The 24,728-nt window shown below is 39.8% G+C and overlaps 1 non-coding gene across 1 annotated transcript; it reads left to right on the top strand.

The window, feature by feature from the left end:
• The first annotated feature begins 2,572 nt into the window (after positions 1–2,572).
• Positions 2,573–2,679, top strand: LOC132044461 (small nucleolar RNA R71). The gene has a single exon (XR_009412189.1). It is a non-coding gene; the product is annotated as a small nucleolar RNA R71 (small nucleolar RNA).
• Positions 2,680–24,728: the final 22,049 nt, after the last annotated feature.

Below are 24,728 nucleotides of genomic sequence, written 5' to 3'. Positions count from 1 at the left end.
GCATGAATAACCATCAAGGAAGCAATAGTAGGAACGCCCCGCTAGCCTATCAAGCATTTGATCAATAAAAGGCATGGGGAAATGGTCCTTGCTAGTGGCTGTGTTGAGCTTGCGATAATCCATGCAAACTCTCCATCCGGTCACGGTTCTAGTTGGGATCAACTCATTCTTTGCATTTGGCACCACAGTTATGCCGCCTTTTTTAGGAACACATTGGACTGGGCTCACCCATTTACTATCAGCAATTGGGTAAACCACTCCAGCATCTAACCATTTGATGATCTCCTTCTTGACTACCTCTTGCATATTCTCGTTCAGTCGCCTCTGATGCTCTACACTTGGTTTGCTACCTTCCTCCAACTGGATTTTGTGCTCACAGATCCCAGATGGAATACCTCGAATGTCTGCTATGGTCCATCCAATAGCACGCCTATACTCCCTCAACACCTCCAAAAGCTGTAAAATCTGCTCCTCTCGGTCGCAGTGGGTGACACAATCATTGGCAATGTATTGTCTGGACCAAGGAACTCATATTTCAGATGTGAGGGAAGCTGTTTAAGCTCCAATTTAGGTGGCTCAACGATCGAAGGCTTTGCTGGAGGAGTTGTTCTATTTTCTAGATCAAGATTCAGCTTCTTTGGTTGGTAAGAATATGATCCCAACCCAGCAAGCGAATTTACCGTCTCCACATAACCTTCCATGTCTTCAGCATCAAAATTAACTAGAATACCAGCTAGAGCTTCACCCAAACTTTCTTCTTCCATCTTGAACTCTACTGCTTCCTCAAGAACGTCAACCGAATCAATTACCGAAATGCTCTCATAAGCACTGGGTAACTTCATCCCTTTACTGGCCTGAAAAGTCACTTCTTCATTGTTGACTCGGAACTTGATTTCATTTTTCTCCGAATCCATCAAAGCCCTCCCTGTAGCAAGGAAAGGTCTCCCCAGAATAATTGGAATGTCCCTATCAACAGCACAGTCAAGAATTACAAAATCAGCGGGCAACATAAAATCACCAACCCGCACAAGTACATCATCAACCACCCCAACGGTCTTTTGATAGACCTATCGCCATTTGTAACCTCATAGTAGTCGGCCTTGACATCCCCAAACCTGATTGTTTGTATATAGAAAGGGGCATCAAATTAATACTCGCCCCATTATCACACAAAGCGCGAGCAAAATCATGGTGCCCAACAGAACAAGGAATGGTGAACGCCCCAGGATCTCCTTTTTTCTGAACAGTAGTAGTTGAGATGATGGAACTCACAGTGTGAGTCAAACTTACGATTTCATGTTGAACCGTTTTCTTCTTGGTGAGCAAATCCTTCACATATTTAGCAAAACCGGGCATCTCCTTTACAAATTTCTTCCAAGAAGGGAAATTAAGAGATAGATAGCTTCACCGATCATGAAACTTCTCGAACTTAGCATCTTCCTTCTTCTTTACCAACCTCTGAGGAACAGGTGGTGTAGATTTGAAAAACTGAGTCAAAGGGCGGAGAGCCCCTTTTACAGGCTGCTTACTTGTGTTCTCAGCTGCCTTCACTATCTCCGGAATATCAGCAACCTTCTTGTCAGTAGCGTTCTCATCAACAGTAATGGGTGCTTCAGACTGCACCTCATCCTCTTCATCTATCGGCTCTAGATCAATCACCTTCTTATCAGCCCCTTGGAGTATTTTACCACTCCTAGTAGTGATTGCAAACACACGGTCTACACCGCCTCCCCCATTCTTTGGATTTGGAATAGTGTCACTCGAAAGTCCTCCCTTTTTAGGAGGGTGCTGCTCTCTAGAAATATCCCTCATCTGTGACTCGAGCTTCTGAATTGCTGCTGTATGGGAACCCACTGTCTCTGTCAGCCCAGATAAAGTCCTCTCAGACTTAGACTGATTTGCTAGAATCTTCTCAAGCATTGATTCAACCTTCGAACTACCTTGCTCTGTTGACTGCCCTTTCGGTGGTATATAAGGGTTGGAACTCTTGTTCCCAAAGTTGTTGCTGTTGTTGTAGCTCCCTTGGTTCGCACCACCATAGTTATTGTTGTAGTTCCCAGAGTTGTTATAAGCACCCTGACCTTGCTGAGGTCTCCACTGATTCTGACTCTGATAACCACCTTGGTAGTTCTGTCTTTGGTAACCCCCTTGAGAGTTATTAACATAATTAGCATCTTCAACCTGCATAGGGGGCCCATCATGGAACGGACCATCTTGAGTATGGTACATCCCTTTCGGTAAAACTGCATCTTCCTCACAAACATTTACCTTCTTGATCTGGGATTCATCAAACTTCTTTGTCAGCAAGGAAATATTTGTTGCTAGTTCTGCCAAGGTCTGCTGCGTATCTTGATTCTCCTTCACTATATTCTGGATCATAGCACTACCAAACGGTACCACATCAGCATTGTTTGAGTGCCAAGCCTGATTATGAGTCGTCAGCTTGTTAAGTATAGTGGTCACCCGTCGATAAGATTTGTTCATGAAACAACCATCAGCTGCATTGTTCGCAACTGACTGCGTCACTGGATCTAACCCTCGGTAGAACTTCTCCATTAATATATTATCCGGAAAACCATGATTAGGACTCTTCTGCAAATAATCCTTGAATCTTTCCCATGCTTCATATAATTGTTCCCCCGGTCGCTGCTTAAATTCATAGATCTTGTCCCAAATTTCAGCCTTCTTGCTAGGGGGTACCATTTTGTGAGAAAAGCAGCCACCATCTCCTCGCCCATGAAGTAATCGAATTTCGGCGCTTCTCGAACCATGTTTTTGCCTCTCCAGCCAAGGAATATTTGAATAACCTCAACCGAATAGCATCTTGTGGAACGTTGTTCAGGATGTGATTAGCACACACATCCACAAAATTCTGCAAATGACGTTGAGGGTCATTCTCGGTAGAGTTCCGAAAGTATCCCTCAAGCTTCAACAACTGGTATAGAGAGGAATCAATTTTCACAGTCGCAGCTCCAACTCGAGGCTGAACAATAGCAGATGCATAATCCTCCTCTGGAACAAGCTCAGCGAAAACATTCTCTTCATCTGAATCATTCGCCTGATTGTTCAACCGATTCCCCTGATTACCAGCACGTTGATTTTGCTGATTCTGATTCATGTTCACCTGGTTTACACAGAGTAGCAAACAAGGTGTGATGGAATAAGCAAAAGACTTCAATAAAGCAAACACTATTTAGTAATTTCAAAACCGTATTCCCGGCAATGGCGCCAAAATTTGATACGCTCAAATTACACCTATTAATGGTATAACGCGGACGTTGTCAAATATAGTAACCCAACAAGGTTGGGGTCGAATCCCACAGGGAATAGGGTGTGAAAAGGGTACTAAATTCGTAGAATGCTATGTTTAGGTCTAATGTCTTAATCCGATGATTTTGGTAAAAGTTGGATTTTTAGTAACTAATTGCTAGATATTGCTTTGGTTGTGAATTTATGGTAAAAGAAACTAAGGTTGTGTCCCCTTTAGATAGAGTGTATGATCATGGGTATTGATTCTTGATATACTTCTAATGAATCATTATATGAATGCACTTAATCTCTATATGAATCTCTACTATTTCCCAATAAATAAAGATTATTTCTTTCTATGATTTTTCCAAATATAAGAAAGTAGCTATGAAGAATGATTAATCATGCCAAGTAAATTCTTCTTATTCCTAAGTGAATTTATTAAACAAAGTTTAAAGCTTTGAGTTCTTGTTGTTTATTCTTACCAACCCTAATTATTTTTCCAAACAAATCAAGGTTTACGGCTCTAATCAATGTTTGCAACCATTAATTATGAATGAAGAATGAAGAATAAACAAACCCTAATAATTCATTATGTGTATATCAATCACAACCCAATCACAAAACACCCATCAATTGGGTTCACAACCCTAGTAAGGGAAATTAGCTACTCATGACAAAGAACAAGAACCAAGAAATTGAAGAATTCATAATTGCTTACTTTGGAAGGAAAGAGGAATTGAGAATACTTGAATTGATGTTTGAACCTTCAAAAACTAGAGAGTATTTAATGTTCTAAGTCAAAAGCTAAAAATATCATAACTCCCTCTAATTGAAACCCTACAATGACTATTTATAGGTTCTGAAAACGTGAAAGTTGCAGATTTGCACTTTGGTCCCCGTCGATACGAAATACGATCCGTAAAGTGGTTTACGGACCGTAAACTGGTTTACACCCAGACTTACATCCCAATTTTGAGCAACTTTGTTCTTCTGAAATACGGACCGTAAATTGGTTTACGGTCCGTAAACTGTCAGGTCGTCCTTTCAACTTCCAAAACTTCGACTTTACGCCGATGCACACATGGCTAAATACGCCTTGAAATACGGATCGTAAAGTGGAATACGGTCCGTAAAAGTTGTTCGTAAATCACCATGTCTCAGCCTGACTTTCTGTTTTCCTTATTCTTTAATACGACCATGGAATACGGCCCGTATTTGAGAATACGGTCCGTAAACTGAATTTACGACCATTTCTGTACTTCCAACTATTTTCAGTCCGAATCTGTTCTATTACCTGAAAAACACCAAAAACACATTAAATAGACACTGACTTGCTCAAAAACAAGCAAAACTTCTCGTAAAAAGGCCTTGAATGTGCCATAAATGCCCGTCACATTAGCGAACGCGCCTGGGAGTGGCGCGAACGCGCAGAAGGCCAAGGGCCAACACAGCGCGAACGCACCACAACGAGGCGCGAACGCGCTGAACAATTTTGAGGCCCGGGTTAGGGATGAAGGTTATATTATAAGAGTATAATAATAATAATATACATATGACATTTGGAGACCATATGGTGTAAATCAGGTAGTACGTTGCTTGATGAAAGCCCTAGTTACTGTAAGCTAAGTGGGGCCCACATGCCGAGGTTTTACAAAGGAAATATGAAGCGATATATGAGTAGTATATGGGAAGTTGAGCAAGTCCTAAGAAGGACCCTTAAGCCAAAAAAGGGCATAAGCCGTCCAAAAGGACAATTTAAAGAAACAGTTTCGGGTGATCTGATTTGGAGGGGCCAAAACGCCATCATAAGTTTGTAATTTAGAAACACACCAAGAATTAAAGTTGTAGATAATTGAAATATCTTTCCAACCATATGTCGTAGTCCTTCACACGATAGCGAGATCAAGAGTTATGACCTTTTTACTGAACGAACGCGCAGGCAGAAAAGTTAAGCCTGTGCGAACGCACCCAAAGGTGGCGCGATCGTGCTGAACGATTTTAGAGGCAGTGCAGGCAGATTTTGGAGCATTATTTAAAGGGGCTAACCCCTCAGTTTCTTCACCAAACACCCCAAAAACTCCCCAAAATTCTGGAGAGTTCTCCCCAACCCCTCAACCCAAATTTTAGCCAAACCATGTATAATTTCCAAATTTCGGTCCGGATAGCATATAGTTATTATTGCAGAATCATATAGTAGCGTGTTGTGGCCTAAATTTACGGTGGAGAAGTGAAGATACAACAATATTAAAGGGATAAAGGTATGGATCTCTTCCTATTTATGTAAATACCAACTTATTCACGAAGATAGAATGGTTAAATGATTCTATAGTGAGTTGACTAGTTATGGAAGTTGGAAAACAGCGTGTGGGCTGTTTTATGGAATACTTTGATATTGAGAATATTATGATTGATGTTGGTATTGTTTTTGCTATTGTTGGTTGTTGAATTACGAATTCGGGTTAGGCATATAAACGGGGGAGATGCTGCCCGAATTTCGACAGGTTTTAAGGAGGTTTAATTTGAAAGTCTAGGATACGTATATAACAATGAGCCTAACCATAGTACGAATGGTCTTATAGGTAGATTGTGAAATATAAAATAGGCGAAAAAGCCGCAACGTGGAATTTCAGGTATGTTAAGGCTCGTCCCTTTCTTTCAAAGGCATGATTCCTATGGTATGATTCCATAAGCGTTTCTATAACCTTCTCGATTTCAAAAGCTAAAAGTTTATGACTCTTAAAGCTTCTTATGATGTTGAAAATGAGAATGTTTTATGAAGATTACGACGATGATGATTTTATGCCTAAGGTCTCAAGTTATGATTTCAACGACGATATGAAAATGTTGAGCTAATTCATGATTTTCTCGATTTATTTCATTGTTGTTGATCTCACCTTATAAATTGTTCCTTCGAGGTGAGATAGAGCGATAGCTTCTATTTGAACTCCTATGCATGCCATGAGTATAATATGTGTATATGGCTATTTTGTGACATTACAGAGTTCTATTATTTCATTTTGATTATGCACTGCACTCATTTTTCATCCTTCATGTATATATATGAGTCACAGTTGACAGGGGGTGACGCTGTGACCTTTGTTGTGTATATGCAAGGCCCAGTTGACAGGGGGTGATGCTGTGGCCCTTGTTATGATGTATATATATATATGGCACAGTTGACAGGGGGTGACGCTGTGACCTTTGTTGCGATGTGTATATGTATGGCACAGTTGACAGGGGGTGATGCTGTGGCCTTTGTTGTGATGTGTATATGTATGGCACAGTTGACAGGGGGTGACGTTGTGGCCTTTATTGTGATGTGTATATATATGGCACAGTTGACAGGGGGTGACGCTGTGGCCTTTGTGGTGATATTTCTATGGACATATGCGTTTCTTTGATATAGCTGTACTGATGCATTTATGTTGCTCATTCATTGACATGCAGCAAATGTTTTCTAGGACTTTATGTATATGTTGATTTCATGCCTTACATACTCAGTATACTATTTGTATTGACGCCCTTTCTTCGGGGGCTGCGTTTCATGCCCGCAGGTACAGACGCTCAAAGATGGTTACCCTCCGGCTTAGGATTTCTGCCTAGATGTTTGGAGAGCTCCATTGTCTTGGAGCTTGAGCTGTTTTGGTACAGATCTTCTTATATAGACTTTGTCATACTCCTAGAGGTCTGTAGACATGTGTGGGTTGTATATATATATATATATGGTTTAGACAGCGATACAGATGTAGTTCGTTTTGGATATTCTCATGTATAGTGGCAGCCCTGTCGGCTTGCGTATTTTATTATGTTGGGTTAACCGTGACTCCTCAGGAGACAGGTCCATTATGATATATGGAATTTTGAATCTACAGTATGTTTTACAGATTTCCACATTGTCATTAGTATCAGTCTGATTGTCCCTAACAGGTTCGTTTACGAGTGTCCAACTCGGGCACTAGTCATGGCCTCTTGACAACTTATAAATTGTGCTCCCCTATCTTTGATGATGGATATTGGGACATCATGAAGTTGCACTATCTCTTTAAGATACAACTTTGCATAATCTTCTGCTGAGTATGTAGTTTTGACTGGTTGAAAATGAGTTGACTTCGTAAGTCTGTCAACAATTGCCCATATGGAGTCATACTTACGCCGAGAACGAGGAGAGCCTACAATAAAATCCATGTTGATCACTTCCCATTTCCAAGTTGAATTTCCATAGCTTGCAACAATCCTCTTGGCTTTTGATGCTCGATTTTCACTTGTTGACAATTTGGACACTGAACTACAAACTCTGCTATATCTTTCTTCATTCCATCCCATCAATACATCGACTTGAGATCATGGTACATCTTTATCGCTCCTGGATGAACAGAATAACGGGAGTAATAGGCTTCTTCCAGAATCTGATGGCGTAATCCTGCAAATCCGGGACAACTCCATCTGCAGAAATCTCAAATGGTTGACTTTCTTTCTGAGGAAGTGTATTTTTGTAATAACTCAATTTGGGGTCTTCATACTGGCGCTCTTTCACCTCCACTATTAAGGATGACACAGCTGGGTTATGAACAGCAGCTCCTGCTTCGCTTGAGTCCATTAAGCGAACTCCTAGGCTAGCTAACTGTTGAAGTTCACAAGTTAATTCTCTTTTCTTCGACTGAATATAGCATAGACTGCCTATGGATTTAAGGCTAAGAGCATCAGCCACCACATTCGCTTTCCCGGGATGGTATAAAATACTTACGTCATAGTCTTTCAATAGCTCTAACCACTGCCCCTGCCGTAGATTTAACTCCTTCTGCTTGAAAATATGTTGGAGACTCTTGTAATCTGTATAAATATCAACATGAACACCATACAAGTAATGTCTTCACATCTTTAGGGCTCGTGTTTCCGCAAATGCCGTGAAGCATAAGCAATAACCTTACCATGCTGCATCAACACACAACCCAACCCAACACCGGAGGCATCACAATAAACAACATAGCCTCCTAGTCCTTCTGGAAGTGTCAGGATGGGAGCTAAAGTCAATCTATCCTTCAATTCCTGGAAACTGCGCTCACAAACATCGGTCCATTGTAATTTTGCTGATTTCTGGGTTAGCTTCGTCAAGGGTGCAGAAATAGAAGAAAATATTCTGTAATAGCCTGCCAATCCCAGAAAGCTACGGACCTCCGTAGGTGTTGTAGGCCTTGGCCAAGTCTTCACAGCCTCAATCTTCTGAGTATCTACTCGAATGCCATCAACTGAGATAATATGGCCCAGAAAAGTTACAGAATTCAACCAGAACTCGCATTTTGAAAACTGGCATATAATTCTCGAGTCCGAAGAATTCTAAGGATAGTACGTAAATGATCTGCATGCTCTGCTTCTGATCGAGAGTATATCATAATGTCATCGATGAACACAATTACAAATAGATCTAGGAAAGGCCTGAACAGATTATTCATCAAATTTATGAATACTGCTGGGGCGTTAGTCAATCAAAATGACATTACCCGAAATTCGTAATAACCATATCTAGTTCTGAAAGCTGTCTTCGGAATGTCTTATTCCTTGACTCTCACTTGATGGTATCCTGACCTTAACTCTATCTTCAAAAATCACTTAGCACCCTGCAATTGATCAAACAAATCGTCGATTCTCGGAAGCGGATATTTATTCTTTATTGTCACCTTATTCAACTGCCTATAGTCAATGCACATTCGTAAGGAACCATTTTTCTTTATTACGAACAAGACAGGTGCTCCCCATGGCGATGAATTGGGCCTAATAAATCCCTTCTCGAGCAAATCTTTCAGTTGTGCTTTCAGCTCTTTCAATTTTGCAAGGGCCATTCTATAAGGAGAAATGGATATAGGCTTTGTATCCGGAAACACATCAATAGCAAAATCAATCTCCCATTCTGGAGAAAGGCCTGGGAGCTTTTCTTGAAATACGTCTGGAAATTCATTTACTACCGTAACCGATTGAAGAGTTGGTGGCTTTGCTTCGGTGTCATGAACCCGAACTAAATGATAAATATATCCTTTAGTGATCATCTTTCTCACTTTGAGATAGGAAATAAACCTACCTCTTGGGGATGCTGTGTTACCTTTCTATTCAAGCACTGGTTCTCCCGGAAATTGGAATCGAATCATTTTTGTTCTATAATCCACATTAGCATAACTGGAAGCCAGCCAATCTATGCCCATAATAAAATCAAAATCTAACATTTCCAGCTCGATCAAATGTGCTACCGTATGACGACCACAAACCAAAACCACACAGTTTCTATATACTCGTCTAGCTGTTACCGGGTCACCAATAGGAGTAGACACCTCAAAAGGTTTGATTGGCCTAGGTTTCAACCCAATACGATCAGTAATATAAGGAGTAATATATGACAAAGTAGAACCCGGATCAGTCAATGCATAAACATCATGAGAGAATACTGATAATATACCTATGAGAACGTCAGGGGAGGACTCAAGATCTTGTCGACCGGCTAATACATAAATACAGGGCTGAGGGCCACTCGAACTGGATGCTCCCCCTCTGCCCCTACCACGACCTGGTGGTACCTGTGATCCTTGCCCCACAGGGCGCACAGACGAAGAAGAGTCGGCCATCGATCCCGTGGCCGGGTCTCATTCGCCACTCATCGATGGACAATCACGCATCATGTGCCTAGTTTGACCACATGCATCACAAGAATCTGAGCCTCGGTGACACTGACCCGCATGTAATCTACCGCACTGACTGCATCGTGATACAAGTGGTCTCCTCTGACAAGGATCGCCCCCAAACTGGAAACCCAAAACTCTCGAGCTCTGTCGCGGTCCAGAATAAATAGGGAGGTCAAATCTCCTGCTCGCAAATCGAGGATGTGCACTAGCAGCAAATTGGCCTGAATACCTGGAATACTGTTGCCTCTGACCCCCTCTATACTCACTGCTAGCACCTGCAGATCTGGCTCTCTTACTATGCCCCCTGGCAGAATCACGCTCCCCCCTGTGGGGCTGCTGCTGCTCTTCCAAATTCTGAGCATAAGTTTGAATACGCGAAATATCCATCCCTTTCTGGCGTGAAGCTATCAAGTAGTCTTTAATCAAATGTGGCCCCAACCCACTCACAAACCGATGCACCCCGTTTCCCATATCGGCTACCATGGCTGGAGCATACTTAGCCAATGAATTGAAGTGGAGACTATACTCCCGAACACTCATATTTCTTTGCCTTAGATTCAAAAACCTGTCCGCTAGGGCCTTTCAGACCTCGGGTGGAAAATAATGGCGAATGAAGGCATCTACGAACTCCTGCTATACCGAGGGAGGCAGATTTTCCCTTCTCGAAGATATCCAATTATTGTACCAAAGAACGGCCACATCCCACAGTCTATAGCAAGCTAACTTGACTGACTCAGTATCAAAAGCATGTATTATCCTCAACGTTCTTAGCACTTCATCTATAAATCCCTGCGGGTCTTCATCCGGCTTTGACCCGAAAAATTCTGGAGGATTCAAGCTAATAAAATCACTGGCTCTTGCACTAACCGCTCTGTCACCCGGAGCCGCACTCTGCCAATAAGCCTGAGCAGCAACTAATTGGGTCAGTAATTAAATAGCCTCTGTCATCTGTTGGCCGGAGGCACTCCGGGGAGGAACTCGGAGGCATTGAGCCGGAGCCGAGTCCCCTTCATGCTCCACTAAAATATATATAGTGTGAGAGGTCCGAGACGGCCTCATATACTCATACCTCTGTATTTATCGGTGGCTCCCGTCCAGTCCGTCTTCCTGCCGCTGTCTTGCCCTTCTGAGCAGCTATTGCTTTCCTCTTCATAGGCATAGCTGAAATCATAACACACAATTAAGAAAAGAGAAATCTTATACTATGGCTCTATCACACGATCTATGAAGAAGAAGGAAGGTCATTATTCCTAAATGCTCGCAGCCTCTTGTTTATAAGTGCGGCGCGCTTCACACCCATAAACAAGACTCTACCGGACACGGCTCGTAGACACACCCAAGGACGAAACCGCTCTTATACCACTTTTTTTACGACCCAACCAGAGGACCATGATAGTACCCGGAGCTAGCCTACCGAGCACCACTTGTGTCACGACCCAACCAGGGGGCTATGATGGGCACTCAGAGCTAACACACCGAACACCTCTAAACATACATCTCATAAACATTTTTGGGTGGACCATAAAAATAGCTCATGGATATCATAATCTGTAAGGACATCTATCACAACATAATGACACATCTCTGTATAATCTTCAACAATTATGTCCATCATCACCAGCCATCAAGGCTACTAAAATGTTACACAACGATTTGAACTGGTAGGCTTATGAAACGTTTAACTGTATATACATGTCTACGAGCCTCTACATACAATACAAGTGACCATGAAGACCGATACCAATAGACTGCAGCTCCGAAGTAAGTGGAGCGCTCATGAGATTCCGCTGATGAAGCTCCTATGGGCCTGATCCGTCTACCTGTCTACCTGTGGGCGTGAACGCAACATCCACAAGAAGGGACGTCAGTACGAATAGTGTACTGAGTATGTAAGGCATGAATAACAACATAATAAGAAATATAGAACATAACAGGAGATAAAGATAACTTGTACATCTGATTGCCTCATAAGGCGAAAACCATGCATGCCTAGCTTTTAAAAAAAAAAAAACATTCTCATATACATATATAGCATAATAGTGCTGCCAAACATGCAGCTCGATCCATAAATATATTATATTTCTGCGAAAGGTACAACCCGATCCAATTACCCATATATCCCGCGTCCGGGCATCCCACGTTCGGGACAATATCATAGTATACCAACTGATCAGGTGGTTATGCGTATATAACGCCTCACCTTTTCCCATATCCCCTATATACATATATAATGTAAGTAACATGCATGAGAGCCCAAATAAAAGCTACGACTCTATCGGAGTGACGTAAGGTCGGTAACCTCCGATTTATATTATGAAACAATCATAATCGTTATATCTCACCCTGAAAGAACAATTATTATAAGGTGAGATCAACAACAATGAAAAAAATCAAGAAAATCATGAAATAAGCTCAATAATCTCATAATAGCATTAAAATCATAAGCTTTGGAATTTCTAGAATTAAAATCATCAACATCATGTTCATCATAGAAAACATCTCATCTTAGTATCATAAGAAGCTTTTAAGAATCATGAACCTCTAACTTTTGGAAGTAAGAAGGTTATGGAAACAAATATGCAATCATAACATAGGAATCATGCCTTTTGAAAGAAAGGGACTAGCCTTAACATACCTTTTCGGTCGTCTTAACTTTAACTACTTAACGCTTGTCCTCCCAAGCTCGTTATCTACATTCAAGAGAATTCATGCTATTTTTAGGCTTATCGTCATATGCTTATCTTAAGCCATCAAATTATACTCCTTTAGAATTTGACGAAATTCGGGCAGCATCTCTCCTATATCTTCTACTCCCTCCAATCTTCAAAACAACTCCCAAAGAACAATAAAACATCAACAATTCCATAATCAAAAGATTACATTCAAACTATACTCAATTCAATCCCAAAATTTCTTTTCATAATCAATCCATAACAACAACTTCATACAACCCCTTATATACTCGTATACGACAATTCCTTAACATCATTATTATCCCTCATAACAAGATTATGCTCAAAACATACTAATAATTATAACTCAAGTTAATTCACAACTCAAAAGATCATCAATTGCATGTTTGAACTTTTACTCCAACATTTAACATAATTACCAAACAAACTCATAAACATGAAACTAATATGAAATCTTACCTCAAAATTCAAGAACACTTCAATTCCATGGTTTCTCCAGCTTAAAAATACTCACCCCAACATCTTCAAGAAGAGGAGACAAGTGTAGACCTCACTTGGAAACCCTTAACCACTTTAATCTTCACTTTGATCCTTGGTTTGGGCTTGGAAATATGTTGGAATATGTTTGGAGAAGTTTCTAAGACTTCCTAAGAGTTGAGCTATGTTAAGAATGAAATAAAAATGACCCAAAATTTCCATATAGACTTGTAGGAACATAGGTGCATGTTGTGGAAGTATAGAAGGTTCTAGAGGATTTGGGATAAGTTTAGAGAGGTTTGGAGATTGGATGAATGTTGTAGGAAGTTCTAGAGAGGTGTGGAGGTGAGAGATAGTGAGAAATTGATGAAAAATGATGAGTTAGATGACTTAAGGGGTATATATAATAGTCCAATTCGGTTTTGGGCTAATGGGCCGAAATTGTTGGGCCTTTTTAAGTGGTTTCTAGAATTTTCGCGTAGGTTCGTAGGTTTCTGACAGTCCGTCTTAAAATGCCCATAACTTCCTACTCCGATATTGTATTGACGAACGGTTTGTTGCTTTCGAAACTAGACTCGACAAAATTCATTTTAGGATCTTGAAACACCTCAAAACTCCTGATATACCAGGAGATATACCCCTCCAAAGTTGATCCAAAATTCTGCCAACTTTTTCCAAATTTTCAACAAGCTTATTTTCTTCAATTTGCTTGGTCCTGGAATCTTCCGAAACTCTCCATACATGATATTTATCATTAATCATACTTGATAATGGTCATGTCCTTTGGTTCCAAGGTTGTCTTTCCCGGTCACGACTTACGAGATCGTAATTCATCCTTTACTTCATTGTTACGTACCTCCCATGGCTTGTACATTTCAAAACTTCACGGGACGTTTTCGATATTCCATTAATACGTGAAATACGTGGCATGATCATGCTCTAAAAGTTCAAGGTGTAACATCCTTCCCCCCTTAGAAACATTCTTCCTCGAATGTTGTAGCTTGTGAGCTTACAATGCTATGATTAATTTCTTGAAATGGTTGTCTTCCTTTAGTCCCTGATCTCCATGCCCTTATACTATGGGCTAATTAGTCTCCTTTCATATTCTCCCAATTATTTGTCGAACTCATTCATTAGTTTCATATCCTCATGTTCTTATGTATGTACCCAATGGTCAACTGATATCTAGCTACCGTCCTCGGACCTGTTGCCATTAAAACGGTCTTAACCCATGGTTGCTACTTCTCCCTGCCGATCTGTAAGTACTCTTAATTGTTCTACTCTTTTGCCTTGCTCCTTATTTCTCTACTAGTGGACAAACTCTCTTGTTCAGATATGGCACCTTTCCTTACTTGCTTCTCTGGTGCTATTTTAGATTATCCTTTTTTGTACTCGTCGACCTTGCACCATTCTACTGGCCATTTCATTATGACGATTGTTTATATGGTTCTATGTCATACAATCTCACAATTGATATAATCGGCGACTTGGAATTTTACAACTTATGAGGTACTTTCTAATCTCAGGCAGTACTGTTGTCTTGCTATCCATAGGCACATTATCTTCCTTTCCTTTGAAGATCATTGAAATTCCTACAAACATTCCTCTTTTAAAGCTTTCATCTCTTCTAGTGCTACAAGTTCTTGTTAGTATTCCTGATTGTCCCTTATACTTATTCCTGGTTAGCTTGCAGGCCCTTCTTACTCCTGTTACCATTTAGAGTATGTTACTGCATATTTAGTTGTAACCAAAATCTCTCCAAAGGTGAGTGATCCAAATCATCGCCGAGAACACAACGTATCGCATTGACGAGACTTATTCTCTTTGATTCGCTAAACCTTCATCATCTTGTCATGCCTCCTTTTCCACATTTGTCTCATAATATACTTGCATTTAGTCCATTCTCACTTTTCTTTAGCGCATTCTTGATATATCGGTTCATCTCAAATTTTGGCTCCTTCAAGCCAGTACATTTCCCTCTTTTGAACTTAGGAATATTGTAGTTCATCTTAGAACTGAATTTGTTCTCCCCTTTTTAAAGAATGTACTCATATACCAATGACATTCGAGTATTAACCGTCTTTGATAGTCATCTGGCCGACCTTAGCGATCCTTCAACTCTTTTATTCCATATAATGCCGGAGTTCTTTTCTTCAAATGGTTTAACTTGTTTCCTTTTTGCTAACTGGATTCTTGGACTAAGTCAAATGTTTACACATATCGGATATAATTCAGATGCTTTCTTTATTGATCACCTCTTCCTTTCATAACTAACAGTCCCCTAGGCTCATGAATCAATGATGACACCGAAATTCGTTAGACTCCTTATGGAGTGTCCGACCTCCAGCCCTAATCTTCCTTCATAACTATCTTTTTACTAATATCCTTGAGATTCTTCTTGCTCTTAGTTCCCAATTCTGATTTATATCTATACTATACCATTAGAAGTTGATACTCTCTACCATTCATTTCCACGACTCATCCTTTCATTAGCTTAGCTCATATTGTCCCGTAATTCTCTTAACTACTTGTTTGCATCACAGTCATGCATCATATTCCTTCTAATATCTGCCGGTTCTTGTTCTTATCATGAAATCTTCGCCAAGCACACCTTTTTTCTTTCTCCTTGTGTCGAGTCCTCATCTTCCACTGACACTTTTCATAAAATCTAATTATTCCCTCTCAGGTTATATCCATGTCTATTGTTATTATACTTTAAACCTGTTTATCAAGATCTGTTTCGGAATCTTTGCATTTGTCTTTTATTCCATATTGACATACTCTATCCTTCCTGCTTACTTACTTTAGAAATTTATTAGGATGGCTCTTCGCCTCTATCGTCGCCTTAACCCTTTTCTTGGAAACCTTACTTGACACTTACTAGCAATATACTTCCCTTGCTTACCCTTCTCCTCTTCTCGTGACATCATAATCTTCTTACTCTTATATACACATATTCTTCTTCTCCCCGATATTATTACATCATGATTATCTGACTTTAACATTCGGAGAAACAATATCAACCTGCCCTGTAGCATTTGCTACCTTAAATTTAATACCCAGCTCAATCACTACCTTTAACATATCGTAAGATCGATCATAAGGGCACACATAATATTTAATGTGACCACTCATGAGTTATCGTTTACATCGCTTATTAATACCTCACTAACGAAATATCCCAATACTATTTAAGATTGTCCTGTTTCCTTTGTAATTGTATCTCTATTTCAAGTCCATTGTCTTATGCTATCAATGTCTACCTTTAGCCAACCTTACTAATTTATTAGACTTCCCCTTATCGTCGATGGTCACATAAATTCCTTTAACCAATTCATTAATGTATTTTCTCTTACTTTCATCCTCAATGTCCTTCTTGATTTCCTTTGCTCTTGAAGTACTCTTTTCCATTTGCCATTTTATAGTATGTGCCTAGAAATCTGTAGAACATTCCACTATAAGTACAAACCCATCATCAACCTGTCCTGATATTATGTATATATAAATTTCTAGAGTAAAACTTTCTCCTACTCGTTAACTTCCTTTTCCTTGTCAATATCTCCTCATCATCTCTTACTCGCCAATCTATAAATTGTGATACTGCATTTGAGTTCTTAATGTCAACTTTCCCTATATCTTCAATAAATCTCAATTCTCCAAAATCTCGAATGCAACTTATTCCAGCTCCTTTAATTACAAATCATTTTTCCCTTCCAAGGTTCTTCCCTTAAATTAAATTGAAATCATTCTAAAACTTCTCTTTGAAAGCATCTCATAATTGTTCATTCAATCATGACTCACCAAACATCTAATTGTCACATTTTTCCTTCATTCTTTCTCTATAGCATAGACATTCAAACAATTCAATTTGTAAAAATTTTGGCAGAGTTTCCTCTATAATTCTTACTGCCTCATCCTGTACACAGCCAAGAAAACACATCTAATGCCTCACAGGTCGATCACCAATACCCGTAACATCTAGCTCAAGTTCTTATATCAAAGTCTATCAATATCAATGAGGCAAGAAACATACCTTTTGGAGTAACAACTTCAATTCTCATCAATTACCTCATAGCGGCATAATTAACTGCTTATCCATAATCAAAACATTTAGGGTTAGAATCAGGACATACATCCTATAATTTAACTTTACGGCACAATCTAAGATGAGAAAGAAGGGTCAATAGTTCCTAAATGCCCCGCAGCCTCCTGTTTATAAGTGTAGCGCGCTTCACACCCATAAACAAGACTCTACTGGACACGGCTCGTAGACACTCCCTAGGAAGAACTGCTCTGACACCACTTTTGTCACGACCCAACCAGAGGGCCATGACGGGCATCAGAGCTAACACACCGAGCACCTCTAAACATACATCTCATAAACATTTTTGGGTGGACCATAAAGATAGCTCATGGATATCATAATCTGTAAGGACATGTATCACAACATAACGGCACATCTCTGTATAATCTTCAACAATTATATCCATCATCACCAGTTGTCAAGGCTACTTAAATGTTACACAACTGTCACGACCCAACCCCGTAGGCCGTGACTAGTGCCCGAGCTGGACACTCGTATACACCTGTTAACTATAATCAGCTCACAATTAGCATAATAAGGAACTTATATATAAAAAGGGCAAGACGTCGTCTCAAACTGTCGCATATATAGACACATCATAGCAACCTGTCTCCTGAGGAGTTACAACTTTCAACAGATGATATTACACATAGGCCGACAAGGCTGTCATTATATAAGGGAACGTCCCAGCTATACACGAACCAACAAGGCTACCATAACACACGGCTTCCAAAATATATATATATCTACGCAAGCCGACAAGGCTGCCACTACATACAACATCCCAAAACACATATGTATACGTAAGCCGACAAGGCTGCCACTACGAATGGGAACGCCCCAAAACATAAGTTATACGAACGGGCGAACGAACAAGAATTATATACAACCCACACATATGTCTACGTACCCTCTAAGAGTGACAACAAGTAACATATGACGAACGAGGCCCCGCCGTACCCCAGCTAAGATATATATACAACAAAAGGATACTCGTACCCAAAATATAGGTTCGAACAAGGAGCACTCCAAGATAGCAGAATAGATATCCTAAGTCAAGCGGATCACCAAAACGGGCGTCCGTACTTGCGGGCATGAAACGCGGCCCAGAAGAAAGGGGGTCGATACGAAATATGTGCGAGTATATAAAGCATGAAATACGAGAATGATTATAACTGAAATAAGAATTACAGAAAACAAGTACAATAACCAGAATACCAAAATGCTTGCTTTTGAAACACAAATCATGTATATCAATATCGTATGTCATATCCGACCCATTATAGGACTCGGTGAACATGGTCGCCACCCCGTCTTTGGCGCCATAACACAGCATACTCCAGAACACAGCATAACTCCATATCACAGCATAACTCCGTATCACAAAGATAGCACCATAACACAAGATAACACCATAATATAATATATATATATATATATATATATATATATATATATATATATATATATATATATATCGTACCCCGCCTACTAGTGAGGGACTCGGTGAAAGATGTAATAACAAGATGCACGAGCGAGAAATAGTGATTAACCATATGCATATAAATCATCTTTTGAGACTCAATAGATAAGTAGACTAACCAACACTCGAGTATCGGATGATACCCATATTAAGTTCTCTCTAAATGTCATTACGAACTATATTAAGGAAAGTCTCAGGGATCATAGACATGTATCAAATCGATATGAGACAGCTTATGAAAGTTATGGTCATTAGTCAATATAGAGTTTTTCAGGAATAGAAACTTTCATGAATCATTTACTATCCGATCATATAGAAAGATCGAGGGCAGTAGCTCGACTATTTTAAGAATTCTAATATCAAGAAGTGAATAAGAATCATAATACATGCTCGGAACTTATGAATAGAATTACCCCAAAGCTTATATCGTTTCATACTTACATCTAGGACATGCCAAAAGAAAGAAAGGATAGGCTTTACATACCTTTAGCGTTTACTCGCAACACAACACGTATACGCTGCCTAATAGTTCCTCAACCTATATTAAGATGTCAAGAACTACGGTTAAGCTACGAGGGAATTCAAAACGTATTCTAACGTTAGTAACTCCTTTCTAAATAATTTGACGATGTTTCCTTTACATTTAAACCAATCACATACAACCAAGCCAACATCAATGGTCATACGTTCAAGTGCTAACCCGAGACTATTCAAACAAGACTCAAGAACACTTCAGACAACCCGCACAATATTCCAAACAGCCCAACCAACATACAATACAACACGCAATCTTCCAAACTCAACAAGAACAACAACAACACATTCTTTTCATCCAAATTCATGAACTACACCAACAACCATACGTTAACAACATTATCCATTTCGATACAAGAAACTATACTAATCTTATATCAACTTCTACAACAGCCCACAAACAATTACAACTTCAACTTTAACCATTTAATTCCTTCATTCTCATCACATAATTCATGATAACAACAACCATAATATCAATCCAAATCAGTTCACCAATTTTAAATAAAACAACCTCCTCACACGGCTCAACAACACTTCAACATCAATATGCATAATTCCATGTATTCAATTCATATCTACCAATTTATAGCAAGTCCAAATACCTACTAAAACATGTAGAATATGATCAAATCTTACCTTAACAAATTAGCTCCTTAATTTGCTGAATTTGGAAACTTCAATTGATAACCACTCTTGCTGCCCTCAAGGACCAATTCACGTTATCATGGACCTTCACTTGATGTAAAACACCATGGAAAATTAATTTGAATCAAGCTTTGTGAACTTGATTTGGCTCGGCCATGGCCAGTTGGCGTACCATGGTTGCCCATACCTTCTTCTTCAACTCAAGGTGAATTTTAACAATGTAGTGGTACAAAAATCAAGGCTGGCCGTGACCACACGTCTGCCATGGTTGTGGCCGTGAGCTTCTCTCTCTTCTTAGTGAAGATGGAGAGCTTCTCTCTCCTCTAATTCATTTGATGAAGATGAAAATGAATAGCTTGGTCATTATTTCAATATTTATATGTTGTCCATATGGTTGACATGTATCCAACCATGTGACATGTGTCCCACTATGATTTATGAGCCAATCATAATTGTCCACGTGTTGTGGGGCCCACTTAGTGGTCTAATTAGGCTAATTAATCGTAATTAATCACTAATCCCCACTTAATAATTTAATCATGGTTAAATTAATCCCTAATCTCCATTAATATTTCCATGCCAATTAAAAATTTATAAGAAATTCGTGCATTGATAAAAATCAGGGATTAAAAGTCCTTGTCTCATATCCATAAATAATCTTGTCCTTGGACTTATGCCGATTAGCTTACGAATAATCCGTCGTATAAAATGCAGGATATAACAGGTTTTGGGTGTGTTTGGTCGAAAACGAGGGGATATCCCCCTTTAAATAGCAGTCTAGGTTCTGCCTGAACCGACTAAGAATTCCTTCTGCGCGTTCGTGCCCCCTTTGGGCGCGTTCGCGCAGCCTTAATTTTTCTGCCTGCGCCTTCATTTAGTAAAAGGGTCATAACTCTTGATCCCGGTATTGTTTGAGGGCCCATGACATATGGTTGGAAAGCTAATTCAATTATCTACAACTTTCATCGTTGGCATTTTTCCAAATTACAAACCTATAATATCGTTTTGGCCCCTCCAAGTCAGATCATCCGAAAATGTTTCCTTATATCGTCCTTTTGGAGGGCTTATGCCCATATTTGGCTTATGGGTCCTTCTTAGGACTTGCTCAACTTTCCATGTACTACTTATATGTCTCTTCATATGTCCTTTATAAAACTCCAACATGTGGGCCCCACTTAGCGTACAGCAACGATGGCTTTTCGTCAAGTGACATGAACCAATCACCCCATATGATCTCCAAATGTCATGTGTATACCATTATTACACTCTTATAATATAACCTTTCTCCTTAATCCTCACATAACTTTACTCTTCTTCAGGGCCATACTAAGCTATCTACGAACTTGGTAGCGCAAAATTTTCTGGGGTGTAACACCCTTCCCCCCTTAGGAACATTCGTCCTCGAATGTCGTAGTATTACCAACCCACGTCATCATCTTTGGTTCCTTAGAATAGTTATTCTTCCTTTAGGTCCGATTACCATTTGCTTAAGCTATAACTTTGATCAGTCCCTCCTTGTTCTCTCTCAACTTTTTCATTGGACTCGTCTAGGCGTCCCATCACCTCCTTGTTTTATGGACATTATCAGGTATCAACTAGTATCTCGCTCTCGTTCTGTCTCCATTATCACAGTCTTGTCTTGCCATGTCGTAGCTATTCATCGTCCTATAAGTAGTCTCTTTTTCTTGCTCCTTGTTTCCCTGTTATTGGGCAATTACCTTTCTCATAGACGACGTCCTCTTTGCGTTTACTCCTTCGGTGCCATCTCGGGCTACTCTTTTTGATATCTATTGATCGTAGATATACATACGTACTAACTTTTTGTAGTTCGTCAGTCAGGCTCTCTAATCTTTATATCCTTGTCGCCATCTCTCTTACCCTTACATTCCAAATGCTTATTCAGCATTACTTTGTCGTTATTGAGCATAATGGCTATATCCCTTAAGTTATTCTCCTCAGTTCCTTTCCAAGACCAGTTATATCAATATCCAAAATACGTATATACATAATGTTTCTTCGCCATTATTATCCTTCGCAAAGATGCTGCTTACACTTATGGCAAACTCATAATCCGTGTTCAACTAAATTTGTAGCTCGCCACATTTTTTAGCTCCTTCCACAACTGTTTCTTTCACCTCCTTCCTTCAGATCTCGCAATACAACCCAAAAGCATAGGGCTACGACAATTCTTACTCCACTACAACTCTCTTACAACATATATATATATATATATATATATATATATATATATATCTAGCTCCGATTTCTTTGTACCGGCGGTCACTTCATCCGTCGTTATTCCTTATTGGCTTTCTGATATGACCTTTTTGCAATGATAATTGGGCATAGCTTCACGTTGACGGTAGCTCTTGTACTTATATCAAACATCTCAAATCTCTTCCTTAAGGATTCATTTCTTCAACTTACCCTTAAAGTTTCCGATTCCTTAGTTTGGCTAATGAATTAGGGGTGAACTCTTTTCTAAGGGTCTTTGTCATGCAGCGAATTCAAACCGCTTCGTTGTCTTCGATCTCTGCGTATCCTTCTTACGCTTCACAGATATTCCCGGCCTTTGTCTTAGTCACCAGCTTGTTCCCATCCAACGCGATATCTTTAATCATTTCCTTTGAGTTCTCCTTTTGCTCTTAACCTTCGACCGACTCTCACCTGATTAGTCTTTTCCCATAGTCTAGCGTACTTATCTATTGTTTTGATTCATTAATCAAGCGGGTATCTTGATTCCGTAAATGTTTGCCTTCTCTATTTATATCCATGAATCTTTTTCTTGCGATCTCATCTCCGTCTAGTTTCATAACTTCTCCTTGCATTTCCTTATTATCTTTCTTCATAGCTCTCTATTACCTTTTAATTGCCCCATTGTCGGGTGTCATAGTTCCTCCACTACCTTATCTAGCCAATCCTTGTCTTCGTCATGAAATACCTACAAAGTTCATCTTGTCATTCATTTCTTACTTCCCTTCTTAATACCATAGCTTGCTCATATGCTCATGTATGTCTACTCCTCGTATACACGTCTTGCTTTCCTTATAGCCATATCTCTAGTCCAAGCCCATTATCTTATGCTATCAATATCTACCTTTAACGTAGGCTTCACTTTACCCCAGTACAATCGAAAATATAGAAATAATATATATATATATATATATATAACAAAATGGAATGTGAATCAAACACAACATATATATACCATGGGAAGACATTGATGCTATACCTGTAACAAAGATTAGAGAAAGGCTCATGATCCTATTGCTCAGCTAATGTATAATCACGGTTCGAGGGCGCCTTTGAACGGACACTCTTCCTCTACTTCTACCACGACCCTACCGGTACCGCGACCCCCGTCCCGAGGGTACCGATAATGATGAACCCATTACTGATCCGGTAGGCTGGGCCATATCCCTACTACCTCGGGATGGACACTGGCGCATAATATGGCCTGTCCGGCCGCATGCATAACAAACATCTAAACCTAATCGGCATGCTCCCCAATGTAATCTACCGCACTGAGTACATCGTGGTGCAGGTGGCCTCATCCGGCCCGAGTCACCTTTATTTTGTATACCCAAGCTTTTGGAACTCTAGCTCGGTTCGAAATGGATAGGGCGATCAAATCTCTTACTTACAAATTGGGAAGGCGCACTAGTCGCTGGCTGGCCTAGCTGCCTGGAATACTGCGGCTCCTGTCCTCCTCTAAACTCACTAATAGTTCTTGAAGATCTGGCCCTCTTACTATCACCTCTATCATAATCGCGCTCACCCTCTTGCAGCTGTCGTTGCTCTTCTAAATTCTGAGCGTGTGCTTGAATACGAGAAATGTCCATCCCCTCCTGAAGTGAGGCTGTCAAGCATTCCTTAAGCAGATGTGGCCCCAAATCGCTCACACCCGAACCCTTCGGGAGCCGAACCAACAACTCTACTAAGTCATAAATCACATTTCGGACTTACTGGAATTGAAGAAACTTCTAAAAGACTCATTTACCCCCAATGTTGACTTTGGTCAAACTTTTTCATTTCTTAACTTAAGGATCTCGAAAATGTCTTTTTCCATACTCAAAACTCACCCGAAAGCTTCAAGAATGAAGTCATCCATTCCCACAAGGCATAAATATCAATACGAAGCTAACAGAACCAACAAATTTTGAATCCGAGACTTATTTCTTTCGATGACCATCTTTTCACCGTAAATAGGCATATTTAATGCTAAAATAGATCTAATTGTCAAAAACCAACCAAATGAACTCTAAAATTATCTCCTTCAATTTCTATAGGTCATAAATAATATTTCAAATATAATATTTCAACAGGTCATAAATAATATTTCAAATCTAACGAAATTTTCAGTACCTCCAAATGAGCACGTTTTCCCAAAACAAACAATTTATCCAAATAATTGAATGCTGGAATTTCCAAAGTGAATCAAATGATATCCATTTGACTTATAATTTGGCAAGCAAGTTAAAATAATTATTACGGAGCTTCTGGAATAGACGAATGCAAAATAGAGCATCGGTTCTCAAAATACTGATCGGATTGTTACAATCGTGCATCATAAATTTGTGACACTTTGCCTTATTTAAACTGGGTCATCCACCCTAAAATTGTGACACTTTTCTCTATTTCAATCTGGGTAACCCACCCTAAAAACTGTGACACATTAGTGTCACGACCCGACTAGGGGCCTATGACGGGTACCCGAAGCTGACTACCGAGCACCACTCATTATGCTAATCATCATACCCCACCTGAACACATATACTCTTCAAAGCAAAATATAAATATACATAGGCCCTCATGGCTGCAAAAACGATATACAAGAATATACAATGTAGTCATCATGGGACATCTACTACCTGCACATACGTATCTAC

This window comes from Lycium ferocissimum, unplaced genomic scaffold (assembly GCF_029784015.1).
Source record: "Lycium ferocissimum isolate CSIRO_LF1 unplaced genomic scaffold, AGI_CSIRO_Lferr_CH_V1 ctg4552, whole genome shotgun sequence".
Taxonomy (NCBI): Eukaryota; Viridiplantae; Streptophyta; class Magnoliopsida; order Solanales; family Solanaceae; genus Lycium; species Lycium ferocissimum.
Note: the sequence above shows the minus strand (reverse complement) of the source record. Positions and strands in the feature narration are given on the sequence as shown.